The sequence below is a fragment of the Rattus norvegicus genome, chromosome 13, assembly GCF_021556685.1.
Source record: "Rattus norvegicus strain SHRSP/BbbUtx chromosome 13, alternate assembly SHRSP_T2T, whole genome shotgun sequence".
NCBI lineage: Eukaryota > Metazoa > Chordata > Mammalia > Rodentia > Muridae > Rattus > Rattus norvegicus.
The window spans coordinates 90,342,121-90,356,923 of record NC_141546.1 but is presented as its reverse complement, the minus strand read 5'-3'; the positions used below and the strand labels follow the sequence as shown (position 1 = coordinate 90,356,923).

General features: G+C 42.7%; 1 long non-coding RNA gene across 1 annotated transcript in view; it reads left to right on the top strand.

The window, feature by feature from the left end:
* The window catches only part of LOC103692325 (uncharacterized), a 101,636-nt gene that overhangs the window by 34,222 nt on the left and 52,611 nt on the right, over positions 1-14,803 (top strand). The gene's annotated exons all lie outside the window — the stretch shown is intronic.

The window sequence follows — 14,803 nt, the reverse complement described above, 5'->3', positions numbered from 1 at the left end:
GTCACGGTGTCTGCTCACAGGAGTAAAACCCTAACAAGTTCTCTCCTTCTACCTTTATGTGGGTTCCAGGTCTTCAGGTTTGCAGCACAGATAGCTGCGAAGCCAGCTTGCTCACCCGAAAATGTATACCTCCCTCTGTCCCACTTCTTAAGACTATCACAGAGATGTTTTCCTCGGTCATGAGCACGATAAAACAGAATCGAATAGGAGAGTGTTGAAGATATTTTTCACTATACTCAGCATACACTGCTGTGACTGAGCAAGAGCGAGCCATTGTATTCAACACAGTTGGTGAATCAAATGAGGAAAAAGTGTGATTTCTCTCTTTTAAGGGCATCTGTATTCTGACTCACTCAGAACCTGATCACATTGTACATGGTGACTGGAGTCAGTGCTCACACCTCAAACTTGTCTGCACATCGCAATCACCCTGGTCTCTACAATAATAAGGCTTCTCACTGTGACAGTGAAACTGGAGTATAAGCGAGTGGGCCTGGGAACCTATATTCCCTTCTGAACAACAGCAACAAAACAACAAAATTTCCCAATATGATACAGGATTTAGTTTTGTTCGTCCTTCCCTGAATCAGAGGAGTATGTCAATGCTCTTGATACGGCTTACACTCAGGTCACTGTCACTCAGTGCCTGGTTTTATTTCACCGCCCACTCCCTTACTTTTTATAATATTTCAGTGTTCCTCACACTATGCCCAGCATTCAGTGGGTATTATGTAATATTCATAATATTTAAATTTCAGGATTAGCGTAACCATGTTCCCTTCCTACCGGCATCCATTCACAAACCTGATCCCAAGTCATTCCAGCGTGGAAATCAGATAAAGTACACGAGGGAAAAGACAGAGTTCTCATTCAGGATAAAGACGTGTTCCTTTTCCCTGGGTTTCAATTTTAAACTAAACATTCCCAAAAATCGTCTCACTAAACATGGAGACATCAACATGGCTTTTTAATTCTAAAGCCAGAAACTTCCTGCTGGCCAGAGGGCTATCACAGGAAAAGATGATAGAGAAACTAAGAGGGAGTCTGAGAGCAAAGTGTGGGCTCTTTGAGCCTTTTGAGCTGCAGCCACTCTGGGTAGACACAGGCTTTTCAGGATGGTGAAACCGCTCTTCATGATACAGTGATGATGGATACAGGGAACGTTCAATGTAACACTCCATGGTTGCTGGTGTTTAGAATCAGCATGGAAACAAACCTCTGGGCATGTTGGTGAAGTACTTTCTAGATTGGCTTCAGGAGGTGGGAAGACCAACCATAAATGTAGGGGACATTGAACAGTGGGTTGAGGTCCTGGGCTGGGTCGAAAGGAGAAAGGAGGTTGAGCCAGTGTTCCTTGCTCTCTGCTTTCTGTCTCATATTCAGCGAGGCCAGTGGTGTTAAGATCCTGCCATCACACCGTCCCCACCGTGATGGACTGTAGCCTCAAACCATGAGCCTAGACACCCTTCCCTTCCTCCGGCTCTTCATCAGGTATTGTGCTTCAGCAAGGAGAACAGTAATGGATGTAACAATGGGCTCTGAGGGATGGGAAGTCACATACATTCATGGGCTGTGACAAGCTTCTCTCCAGGGATGGCAGGGAGACAGTTAATGTGTCAGAGCAGGTGGATTTCGGGAAAAAAAATCCTCTGCAGCTTTTCTTCTCAGTTTTGTTGTGAATCTAAAAGTACTAAAAATCACACACACTTACACACATACACACACAAACACTCACGTTCTCACATACATATTCACACATAACTCACACATGCATGCATACCACGTCCTTACATACACACTCACAAACATACACAGGCACTCACACAATTCTCTCTCTCTCTCTCTCTCTCTCTCTCTCTCTCTCTCTCTCTCTCTCTCTCTCTCTCTCACACACACACACACACACACACACACACACCAGATGTTTACCACAAAAGGACTGCATTAACCTTACAAAAAATATGACACAAAAGTGTAAAAGAAAATGAAGTAGAAAATCTGGAAAAGGGGAACACTTGTGGGAGAATATAAAGAACGAGCGTTCTCTGAAACAGCTGTGAGGCACTACAGGTGATGCACACCTGCAACCCCAGCACGTATGGAGTCTGAGGCAGAACGTCATGAGTTCAAGGTCAGCTTGGGCAATTTAGCAAGACCCTATCTTAAGAAATGAAAATATCAAACGGTTGCTGGGGGAAGAAAACATAACTCAATCAAATATTCTAGGTGTTAGAGGGAGGAGGGAGCAATCTCTAGACAGAAGTATTACAGTGTCAGTAGATCAAAGCTGATTGGTTTTGTGGAGCAAGCATGGCTTTTCCTAACCCCGAGACTTGAGGGAACATGTCCTCTTGAGTAAGAGAGTCTGCGTGTTGGGATGATCACCCATCGTTGTGTCTCTGGAGTAAGTGAAGCACGGTGTCCTCTTTGTTCTTTTGTCAGCGTCCTCCTTCAGTTTAGATCCAACCAAGGCAAAGCCAAAGAATTACCCAACTTGGAAGTCTGAGTACCCAGATTTCAAAGTGCATGATGTAAATTGTCAACTGCTCTGCTAATAGGCAAAAGGAGAGACCATTCAGGTTACACTAGCAATATTATAGACAGCCACAGCATGATTTTAAAATGCAAGGATCAACTTGCTTTATATTGTACAAAAGAACACCTTGATTTAGTCCTTCTGGCTCTAAGCTTTCCTGCAAGAAAGAAGCGGTGATGATTGCCAAAGGCACTCTCTCTATCAGGGAGGTAGCTGAGGCATCAAACCCGAAGACCCGGGCTGGAGAGATGGCTTAGCGGTTAAAAGCACTGACTGCTCATCCTGAGTTCAAATCCCAGCAACCACATGGTGGCTCACAACCATCTGTAATGGGATCTGATGCCCTCTTCTAATGTGTCTGAAATATATATAATAAATACTTATATATATAATAAATACTTATTTATAATAAGTATATATAATAAATAAACAAACCTTTAAAAAGAAAAACCCAAAGTTACCACAGTTTTTGTTTTTCTATGTGCCATTTGATGACCCATTTGTTTACAGATAACAAAAGGCTCCTTGAAGGGTTGACTGTCCTGTGTTCCTCTTCTACTTGGCCCAAGTAAGAGACAGTTACTAGGGGTCAGTTACTAGGGGTGGCTGGGCTGCTGAATAGAAAGATTACAACCTGCCTTGTTTGTCCTTTTCTTTCTTCTGCTTTTACTCAACACCAGGACATTGGAAATGAACCATTTAGTGAAGGACAAATTGTTTCTTCTCTAGTTGCTTTCACTGGTGTGTGGAAGCTAGAAGACAAAACTACCTCAGCTCGTACTGAGCAGCCACCGCATACCGTGTCCATGGTATCACATCAGCAGATCACTGGATAGCTTTCGAGACATGGTAGTCAAATAGAGGAGAGGACACCCCAATTTTCCAGACAGGAGAAAACGTCTAGGATTGGGATATTAAATAACGTCTCAGATGTTAGACAGGTTGTAACTTGCCACAAGAAGGACTCTTAAATTTTTGTTTTCAGTGCTGGAGAGATGGCTCAGCACCTAAGAGCACTGCTGCTCTCCCAGAATTTCAATTCCCAGCACCCACATGGCAGCTCACAACTGTAACTCCAGTTCCAGGGGATCTCACATCTTCACCCAGTCATACCTGCAGGCAAAACATCAATGCTCATAAAATGAATAAATCACTAAAATTTTTTCATATACATTCACTGAGCATGGCACTGTGTTCTATAAGTACATTTTCTTACAAGTATATATATTTTTCCTTGTGAATATCTCCCATATACCCCATATTCTCCTTTCCTACCCCCTTATCTCCCTGTTAGTTTCCTCTGTCCCCTACTTTAGCTTCAAGTATTATGAAATATATGCATATATGTCCTTTTATGATATATGGAAGAAATATTTGATATTGATGTGCATGTGCTGTGTTGACATGGAGTCTTTTGAGTAAATGCCCAGGAAAGGTGGGGATGGGGCCATAAGGCAGACCTAATTTTAACTTGTGGTTTCTTCTCCAGGCTGACTTCCACAGTGCAGGATGAACTCTTCCCAGAAATTCAATTCCAGTCTCTTTGCTTGTCTCACTGCTTGCTTGATACATTTGTAAAGCTGCCACCCAGCAAATATTTATGGATGCCACTCTGCCAAGCACATCACTAGATCTGGAAGATTCCGAGTGTGATCTAAGCAGAGCTTTGACTCTGATCCCGATTACCTTCCATAGAAGAAAAGGCAGCCAAAGGCAGAGGTGGTCGGTGAAGGGTCCTTAAGAAGGGGGAAGGGGCTCCTTTGTAAGCATATTTTTTGGGCAGAGATCTAAAGAGAAGTGTGGAAGTTCCATGAGGAAATGCTTCTCACATATGCTGACCAAAATGAATGGCTCTTTTGAGACTTGTGTTTGAGGGTGTGTTGCGGCCTACATATTTTGGGTATTTTTTTTTGTATCATGTAAAAATAGTCATCAGTGATTATTATCACATTGGTAATTATTATGAAGTGTTCTCAGCTTGGTGGGAGTAAAATCTGCTAGACTGGAATAAATTTAATTATGTCCTCAAATGTGACAAGATAAGGCAAAAAATATCCTGGCCACTGAGAAGAGGGTGGGTGGGTTTGGCCTGGAAACTGGAATGACTTGAATCACAGATGGGATTTCAGGATGCTATAGGATAAAGATAGCCAGCATCATGGCTGATATTTGTATCCTCCGTGGCGTTTATTCTGATAGCTCAATTCAATAAGCCTGTATAAAGTATAAAATTGCCTTACCCTCAAAAAAGTTTGTAGCTTAGTGCTCGCTGACTGTCTATCATGTCTGTCTGTCTGCCTGTCTGTCTAGTCTATCATCCCTACTTCTGTGTGTATGTGTGTGGTATATACATGTGTTCTCTCTCTCTCTCTCTCTCTCTCTCTCTCTCTCTCTCTGTGTGTGTGTGTGTGTGTGTGTGTGTGTGTGTGTGTGTGTGTACGTGTTCGGCCAGAGGTTGATGTTGGATGTCTTTCTCTACTGCCTTCCATCTTTGATTTTGAGACAGTGTCTCTTACTGAACCTAGAGCTCTCCAATTTAGCAACACTGGGTGGTCACTGTGGTGATTTGGATAGGCATGCCCTCCCCACGGCCCTCCAAATTAGTGCATAGGGAGTGACATTATTAGTCCAACAATGTCTTCTTCATACGGAGGAGCTGAGAACTTTTGGCTGCTCAGTCCTTGAGGCCGGATACCTCAACAGTTGCAGAACCACTGGTCTGTGGTCCATACTGGGTAGCCAGGTCGTACCAGAGCCAGCAACTGTGACATCAGGAGAAACAATAAATGCACCCAGGAGGTGAAGGTGAGGAGGCTCAATGTAACCATTTGCCCTTGGCTCTCTTCATTCACTGGAATAAATAGCTTAGTAGAAGGGTCTCCCTGGTCATTACCTTAGGAGATTAAAAATAACCATTCTCATCCTGGTTGAAACATAATTCCATGTACCTCACCCTTCTGCTGCTTTAACAAATTAACAGAATCATAAGGGTTGAAAACACTGGAGGGCTGGAGAGATGGCTCAGCGGTTAAGAGCACTGACTGCTCTTCCGGAGGTCCTGAGTTCTATTCCCAGCAAACACATGGTGGCTCACAACCATCTGTAATGGAATCTGGTGCCCTCTTCTGGTGTGTCTGAGATAGCTACAGTGTACTCATATAAATAAAATAAAAAAATCTTAAAAGAAAATAAAGCACTAATTATCTTAAAAGTTTTTCAGGTCAGAAGTTTAGAGTGAATATTATGGGGCTAAAAGCAAGATGGCGGCAGAGCTCATTCCTCCCAGTGGTTTCAGGAAGCATCTACATTCGTGCTTTTCAAGCTTCAGCGGGGTGGGGGCTGTGGAGGTCAACCTTGTGAAGGAAAACGTGGGATGGAGAGCGAGGCACCACAGACTCCTGTGACTCCTTGAAGAGTCCTGATCTGCCATACATGACATTGGATCTATGATGGATCCTGGAAGACCAGTGAGACAGAAAAAAGGAACCGAGGCCAGGATGGTAGCTGCTTCCCCCAAAGTCCTAACAGGTGACAAGGCCCTTACCCCTTCTCAGTTGCCTCATCAAGCAGGGCTTTCATTGAAACACAGGGACTGTGCAGGAAGATATGATTGGCCAAGGATTTGCAATTGGCTCAAACATTGTATATAAATTTATGCACTGTGAAGTAAACTCCGATCTGTACTCTAACGCTGGTCTCCAGAGTTTGGTTTCCTGGATTCATTCTGTGACTCTATCACCTCTCACCCCCATCCTTGGTCCTGTTCCCAGACAGGGGAACCCCATATCTCTTGGACTTACAACTCCATCATTCACCTTGAAGCATCTCCCTGCAGCCTCTGCTTCTGAGATCAGCTCTCTTGCTGCTATTGGCTTAGAAGTTGTCTCTCTCACATGAACCTTTGTGATTTAGTTGGGCTCACCTAGATAATCTTCCTGTCTCAGAGACCTTTAATCCTATCCAAGAAGTACCACATCATATAACATATCAATAGACTGTTGATTGAGGTATGGAAATATTTGGGAAAATAATTCTGTATATGCTTCATAGTGTTACTTTAAAGGCATGCTGTATTTAGTTGGTAAGTAAAATCTAAATAATTTTGATACTTTTCTTATTTATTGATGCAAGAGGGCACACTATGAATGTGAATGCCAACAATATCAGTAAGGATGGTGATAAGAACAGCATACCTTTAGTTCTGTTGTTTAGTGATGGGGCACTGAGCACTCTCATGTAAATTAACACGCTAATTCTCACTACAACCATAAAAGCCAGTGGTCATTCAAATGACAAGGTGGGTGAAATGCCACCTGACATTTTCATCCTGTCCTCAATTCAGTCCCACTTAGGATGCTGCTGAGGAACAAGGAGGCATCACTACAATTCCTTTGCATGGTGCTATAATTCTACCGTGAGTTCTACTGACCTCAACATTACTCATCTGGGGCCCTACATGTCACCCTCTTGTCTCATCTCTGTTCCCAGCTTTCTTCATCTTGGCTTGTCCTATCACCCTGTTTTATTTCCTAGTCCTTTTTTCCAAGCTTGCAGGAATGTTCATTCCACTGTAAACACTCCCTTTTCTTAAGACAAGCATATGTGTAATAGTCAGGGTTTTACTGCTGTGAAACACCATGACCAAGGCAACTCTTGTAAGGAAAACATTTAACTGGGACTGGCTTACAGACTCAGAGGTTCAGTCTATTATCATCAAGGCAGGAGTGTAGCAGCATCCCGGCAGACACGTGCAGGACATCTTCATCTGAAGGCTGCTAGCACAGTACTGGCTTCCAGGAGCTAGGAGGAGGGTCTTAAAGCCCACACCAACTGACACACCTACTCCATGAAGGTCACACTCACTCCAACAGGGCCATACCTTCTCATAGTGCTACTCCCTGAGCCAAGCATGTCTAAACCATCACAGTGGATCAGATGTAGATGAGAACATATTCCAGGTTCTGTCTCTTTTGTCCTTTCAGAGATCTTTCTCTATTACCCTCATATGAAATGGTCTTTGAGACTCTGTTTTCTTGCTGCATCATCTTTTTTCCTCCTAGTCATGCTGTTTCCTGAACTTTTAGCACTTGTTCACATTGGCCGTGAACATCTGGCTCAGGGTATTTTGGTATAATGCTGTGGACAAATAATTGATCTCAGAACACTAGAGCTTATTGATCTCAGTTTTAATGAACTTCAACATCAGAAACCATTACTGAGGACAGTAATCTTTTCACTGTGGTTGCCCATGCTTTGTAATTACCTAGAATTGGTTCATTTCTATACTCTTAAATTTCATGAGCTCACTCTGCCCATAACCTGTGACTTTCTTTTGAGACAATGTCTCTTCTTATGTCCTCAACTTTGTAATTCTCTTGCTCCAATTTCCTGAGTGGTGGGACTAGAGCTATGGACTTCCATACATACTTATCAATCTCTCCCCGCTCCCTTCTTACGTTCTCTCTCTCTCTCTCTCTCTCTCTCTCTCTCTCTCTCTCTCTCTCTCTTTCTCCCTCCCTCCCTTCCTTCCTCCCTCCCTTCCTTCCTTCCTTCCTTCCTTCCTTTCTTCCTTCCTTTCTTTTATTCCTTCCTTATGCTCTCTTCTTTCCTTATTTTGAACTGGAATAGAACCAAACACTTGAACATGTTATTTTTTTTTATTTATTTATTTATCCGTTCATTCATTCATTCATTTCTTTTTTTTTTTTTACATTTTTTTTATTAACTTGAGTATTTCTTATATACATTTCGAGTGTTATTCCCTTTCCTGGTATCCGGGCAAACATCCCCCTCCCCCCTCCCCTTCCTTATGGGTGTTCCCCTCCCAACCCTCCCCCCATTGCCGCCCTCCCCCCACCAGTCTGGTTCATTGGGGTTTCAATCTTAGCAGGACCCAGGGCTTCCCCTTCCACTGTTGCTCTTACTAGGATATTCATTGCTACCTATGAGGTCAGAGTCCAGGGTCAGTCCATGTATAGTCTTTAGGTAGTGGCTTAGCCCCTGGAAGCTCTGGTTGCTTGGCATTGTTGTACATATGGGGTCTCGAGCCCCTTCAAGCTCTTCCAGTTCTTTCTCTGATTCCTTCAACGGGGGTCCTATTCTCAGTTCAGTGGTTTGCTGCTGGCATTTGCCTCTGTATTTGCTGTATTCTGGCTGTGTCTCTCAGGAGCGATCCACACCCTGCTCCTGTCGGCCTGCACTTCTTTGCTTCATCCATCCTGTCTAATTGGGTGGCTGCATATGTATGGGCCACATGTGGGGCAGGCTCTGAATGAGAGTTCCTTCAGTCTCTGCTTTAATCTTTGCCTCTCTCTTCCCTGCCAAGGGTATTCTTGTTCCCCTTTTAAAGAAGGAGTGAAGCATTCACATTTTGATCATCCGTCTTGAGTTTCATTTGTTCTAGGCATTTAGGGTAATTCAAGCATTTGGGCTAATAGCCACTTATCAGTGAGTGCATACCATGTATGTCTTTCTGTGTTTGGGTTAGCTCACTCAGGATGATATTTTCCAGTTCCAGCCATTTGCCTACGAATTTCATAAAGTCGTTGTTTTTGATAGCTGAGTAATATTCCATTGTGTAGATGTACCACATTTTCTGTATCCATTCCTCTGTTGAAGGGCATCTGGGTTCTTTCCAGTTTCTGGCTATTATAAATAAGGCTGCGATGAACATAGTGGAGCACGTGTCTCTTTTATATGTTGAGGCATCTTTTGGGTATATGCCCAAGAGAGGTATAGCTGGATCCTCAGGCAGTTCAATGTCCAATTTTCTGAGGAACCTCCAGACTGATTTCCAGAATGGTTTTACCAGTCTGCAATCCCACCAACAATGGAGGAGTGTTCCTCTTTCTCCACATCCTCGCCAGCATCTGCTGTCACCTGAGTTTTTGATCCTAGCCAATCGCACTGGTGTGAGGTGAAATCTCAGGGTTGTTTTGATTTGCACTTCCCCTATGACTAAAGATGTTGAACATTTCTTTAGGTGCTTCTCAGCCATTCGGCATTCCTCAGCTGTGAATTCTTTGTTTAGCTCTGAACCCCATTTTTTAATAGGGTTATTTGTTTCCCTGCGGTCTAACTTCTTGAGTTCTTTGTATATTTTGGATATAAGGCCTCTATCTGTTGTAGGATTGGTAAAGATCTTTTCCCAATCTGTTGGTTGCCGTTTTGTCCTAACCACAGTGTCCTTTGCCTTACAGAAGCTTTGCAGTTTTATGAGATCCCATTTGTCAATTCTTGATCTTAGAGCATAAGCCATTGGTGTTTTGTTCAGGAAATTTTTTCCAGTGCCCATGTGTTCCAGATGCTTCCCTAGTTTTTCTTCTATTAGTTTGAGTGTGTCTGGTTTGATGTGGAGGTCCTTGATCCACTTGGACTTAAGCTTTGTACAGGGTGATAAGCATGGATCGATCTGCATTCTTCTACATGTTGACCTCCAGTTGAACCAGCACCATTTGCTGAAAATGCTATCTTTTTTCCATTGGATGGTTTTGGCTCCTCTGTCAAAAATCAAGTGACCATAGGTGTGTGGGTTCATTTCTGGGTCTTCAATTCTATTCCATTGGTCTATCTGTCTGTCTCTGTACCAATACCATGCAGTTTTTATCACCATTGCTCTGTAATACTGCTTGAGTTCAGGGATAGTGATTCCCCCCGAAGTCCTTTCATTGCTGAGGATAGCCTTAGCTATCCTGGGTTTTCTGTCACTCCAGATGAATCCGCAAATTGCTCTGTCCAACTCTTTGAAGAATTGGATTGGTATTTTGATGGGGATTGCATTGAATCTGTAGATTGCCCTTGGTAAAATGGCCATCTTTACTATACTAATCCTGCCAATCCATGAGCATGGGAGTGAACATGTTATTTTAAACTCCCAACCTCAGTCACTATTCTCTCTCTCTCTCTCTCTCTCTCTCTCCATAAATTTATTTTTTGACAGACTCAGACATCATGCAGACTTCAATCCTTAAATCCTTGGGATTTAAGGATGATCATGATTCCAGGAATGTGCCATCACTTCAAGCTTCAAGCTTTCCTCTTGCTTTCCAATGCACCTTGGACAATAATACCAGGTAGTTCATGACCACTCGTTACCCTAGATGGTCAATATTATTCTTGGTTCACTGTCTTTCCTAACAGCTTATGTCCATAAAGTCACTGCTCCTTATTCTTCGGATTTGTTTTGCATAATCCTCTGGCAGATTGCAAGCCTCTCATCTCTGCAAGAGCCTTAGAGAAAACCCAGTGACTGTAGCCAGGAGCCATTCTTGTAGCTATTACAAATTCTTGTTCCTTAAAAATCAACAAGACCTGTAATGCTATATGAGCCCATTATATCTAGATAAAGCTCTGCATATAGATTTCTTCCACCTTTGATGAATATACAGGTTTCCTCATTACTATTAAAACAACTACCAGAACTCTGCCACTACTTTACTTGGGATTGTACTAAGAGAATCATTCATGGTGTGGACTTTGGAGTCAAGTAGATGTGGGTAAAATTTTCAGCTTAGAGTTAGGGATTGGCAGAGCAGAAGAGACCACCAACACTGCCCACCCCTGCCCACATCCCTGGCCCAAGAGGAAACTGTATAAGGCCTCTGGGCTCCCGTGGGGGAGGGCCCAGGAGTGGCAGGACCCCTGCCTGAGACACCGCCGGAACCTGAAGGAAACAGACCAGATAAACAGTTCTCTGCACCCAAATCCCGTGGGAGGGAGAGCTAAACCTTCAGAGAGGCAGACAATTATTTATAGAGGAACTTTAATCCAACAACACATTATTCTGTTTGAAATACAGACAAGCCTTTAATCCCAGGAAACAGGCAAGTAGATCTCCAAGTTCAAGACCAGCCTGGTACAGACCAAGTTCCAAGTACAGAAAAGCTTAGGTCCAGGTGTGGTGGCACATGCCTTTAATCCTGGCACTCAGGGATCATTGAGAGGTAGTGTGGTGGATTTGAGTTTGTGGCAGTTCAGTTCATGGAATTTGGAGGCAGATTTTACTGGGACAGTTTACAGAGACTGGTTGCAGGGAGAACAAGCTTGACACAGGTGAAGACAAAATGAGCCAGAGAGTGAGAAGGAGCCAGAAGATTAGAACAGATTGCTTGAGTTAGTTTGAGGTCAAGCAGAGCAATTCAGCCAGAAGTTGAGAGAAGTCAGCTTGAATCAGTCAGCTTAGAGAAGAGTTTGAGACAAAACATCTGAGTTGAACCAGCCAGCCAGAGTTCAGTAAGAGCTAGAAAAGGTGAGCTTATTCAGCAATAAGTCTCAGAGGCTGAAAACATAGGCTTAGATTAGATTGCAAGGAGACTAGAAGTTTCCAGGACTAGGCCTAGGTTAGCAGACACAGTAAGCCTCAAAGATGACAATTGTATCAGGGAAATAAAAGTAATATTTACATTATATTATCTCTCTGAACCTCTGTTTTCTTGTATACAAGTGGAGATAACAATATCATTGAATAAAAGTATACCTAGTGATTAACACAGCCTGGGAAAATGAACACTGTAGTCAAAATAAGCCCTTTCTGTCTATAAATAATACTTTAAATATTATTCATATATGTATTAATATAAATATAAATAAATACATGAGTATTCATGAGGGAAGCTGAGCCAAAGCGGCAGAAGTTTTCTTCAAGCTCCATCCGTCATAACTAATTCATCTTTAATGGTACACATATTCTTATTGTTCTGTTATGCAATAGAAGATAAAAATGTTCTCTGTCACCTGAGGGTGAAACTTAATAGTATACCATTTTCCTAGAATGTGTGAGACTCTGAGTATAATCCTTGTATGTATGTATGTATGTATGTATGTATGTATGTATGTATGTAGAGAAGGGGAGGCAGGGAAGAAGAAGGAGAAGAGGAGGATGGGGAGGAGGACGAGGAAGCTGAGGAGGAATTGTCTCAGGCCTAAGGCCAACCCTGCCCTATGAAATCTTACTAGTATCCCCTCTGCCCATCTTCAGTTTCTCCCAAGCACCCTCCTTCACTTTCTCACAGATGTGCCTCACTTCACTTTTTCTTTCTGCCCTTTTGTGATTTACTTTTCAAAGTCTTTCGATAAGTCCCAGCCCCTCCCAGCTCCAAAGAACCCTCTAGCTATTCTATATCCAGCTCTTCTATGTTCACAGCCAAAATATGTTATTTTTAATGGAGAAATATAGGCTGGATGACTCAACATCATCAGAATCATGAAAGAGCTGGAGGAAAACAACACCACAGGCCCAAATGGTTTTCTTTCATTTGACTTGATTTCGTCACCAAATTGAATTATCACATGGTTTCTTCCTTGAAAATCTCTTTTGAAACTCATGGCTTCTAAAATGTGGAAATACTCTCTGGATTTTTCCCCCCTGTGTCTCTGTTTTAATTCTAAACATACTTTCTTTTCTTAATGATTTACTTATTTTATTTTATGTGCATTTCTGTTCTGCCTCTATATATGTCTGTGTCAGATCTCTTTGAACTGGAGTTGCAGAGGAGGAAGAGAAGGAGAAGGAGAGAGGGGAGTATGGGGAGGAGGGAGAGGAATTGTTTCAGGTCTAAGGCAAACTCTCTGTAAGCTGCTATGTGGGGGAGCTGGGAATTGAATTTAGGTCCTCTGGAAGAGGAGCCAGTGCTCTTAACCAATTCTCCAGCTCCAGTTCTAAGCAAGTCTTAGCCTGTTAATGTTGGCATTTGGGGGGATCCTATTTCTGCTGCCACCACTTTCTGCACTCTCCCTGAGACGAATTGGTACTCCCCGATACCAGTATGCCTAACACTCCGCTTCTGATGCTCAACTCTCTCTCTGGTCCAGAGCTCCCCCAAAGTATGAGAATCTGGAAGGACATATCACCACCTAAAATAACTAGAATTTCATGGATAGTATGTCAAACAACATGAAGGAGGTTCTAAAAAAACAACATATTGCCCTGAAAGCCAAAACAGATAGAAGCCTGCACTATTGGTAGAGTCAGTAATAAGTAAAGGATTGGGGTTTTGTGTTTTTTTTGAAGTTTTAATGTCGTGTGTGTGTGTGTGTGTGTGTGTGTGTGTGTGTGTATGTGTGTGTGTATGTATGTGTGTGTATGTGTGTGTATGTATGTATGTATGTATGTATGTATGTGTGTTTGTGTGTGTGTACACTGTGTGTGTACTGTGTGTGTGTACTGTGTGTGCGCAGTGTCCATGGAGGCCAAAGAAGGTTTTGGATCTTCTGGAATTAATTACAGATGGTTGATGAGAGCTGCTGTGTTGAGGCTGGGAATTGAACTCAGGACCCATGGAAGGCCCTGAGCCATCTCTCCAGCTCCTAATGAAGATATTTTATGGAGGTGATGTAGTTGTTCAAGTTTCAAAGATATTGGAAATCTCCGATGGCATAGGATAAAGAAACCATGGGAAAGGTTAAAGCCTGCCTGGGGTGGTGAGTAGCTGAGTAGCTCAGGTTACCCAGGACTCCGATGTTGGGTGACCTCCAGAGGGGTTCTGGGTTCTTGTATCCAGAACAAAGAACTGAAGAGAGCAAAGCAAGGAGATCCTTTATTAATAAAGTACCCATTTCCCAGGAGGGAAGATGGTCATAGCAGCGCAAAGGACAGTGATGCGCAAGTGATTGAGGCTTTTTGGTCACACAGGAGGAGCTGTTGAGGGGCAGTCATTAACATAGTGAGGGCTTGTCCATGCGTGTTCTACTTCTGCTACATGTGGTACTTCATACAACTTCAAGTATTGAACATATCGTTGGCATCTTAGATTTCCACACAGCTGTGTGTGTTTAATGTTGTAAGGAGCCATAGATGACCTGGAGGTAGGGCAGGAGGTGAAACAATAAGGATTGAGAGCTACTCAGCATGTAGAATGGGGGCTTGTGTGGTGGCAACATTTGATTTAGCGAATGTCCTCAGCATTCTAGTGAGACGCTTGCGTTCCATCCATCTGATCAGAATTCTTAAATAGCACATCAATGTGCCTGTAACATTTCAAACATAGAGAAGCAAATGCCATGGTTGTTATAATTAATCTGACTTTATACATCTTAGTAAAAAAAGATTACAGCCCAAATGTGTCCTTTTTCACAGAAGAACCTGCAGTTAACAACGTGAGTAGCTCTCTCAAATTGCATCATTCAGGAGCAAACACTAGGTAAAAGGAGAGTTTACCTCTGCAGGTTTGGACACATGCAACAGTTGTCAACATTAAGCATGAGAACAGTTTTATTACTTTTTTTGATGTTATGACAGATGGATAGTTCTAAAGACTTTTGTTCTGAAAG